This window comes from Crocuta crocuta, unplaced genomic scaffold, assembly GCF_008692635.1.
Source record: "Crocuta crocuta isolate KB4526 unplaced genomic scaffold, BGI_CrCroc_1.0 scaffold164, whole genome shotgun sequence".
Classification (NCBI taxonomy): Eukaryota; Metazoa; Chordata; class Mammalia; order Carnivora; family Hyaenidae; genus Crocuta; species Crocuta crocuta.
The window spans coordinates 2,418,413-2,418,613 of NW_027530016.1; positions in this window are offsets into that span (position 1 = coordinate 2,418,413).

The window sequence follows — 201 nt, forward strand, 5'->3', positions numbered from 1 at the left end:
GCCTTCAAATGAGATGTTTTGTGTCATTAACATGACAGAAGAACTTTTTAAAAAAATGTAACTGTCAAGTATACAATTTACATATAGGAGACTGTTAATCTATGCTAGATTGTTATTTCCCGCCCCCCCTTCTCCCACAAAAGTTTACTGGTAACCCATGTCATGGCTTATAGCCGTCCCTCTAACCATACTCTGTAAATG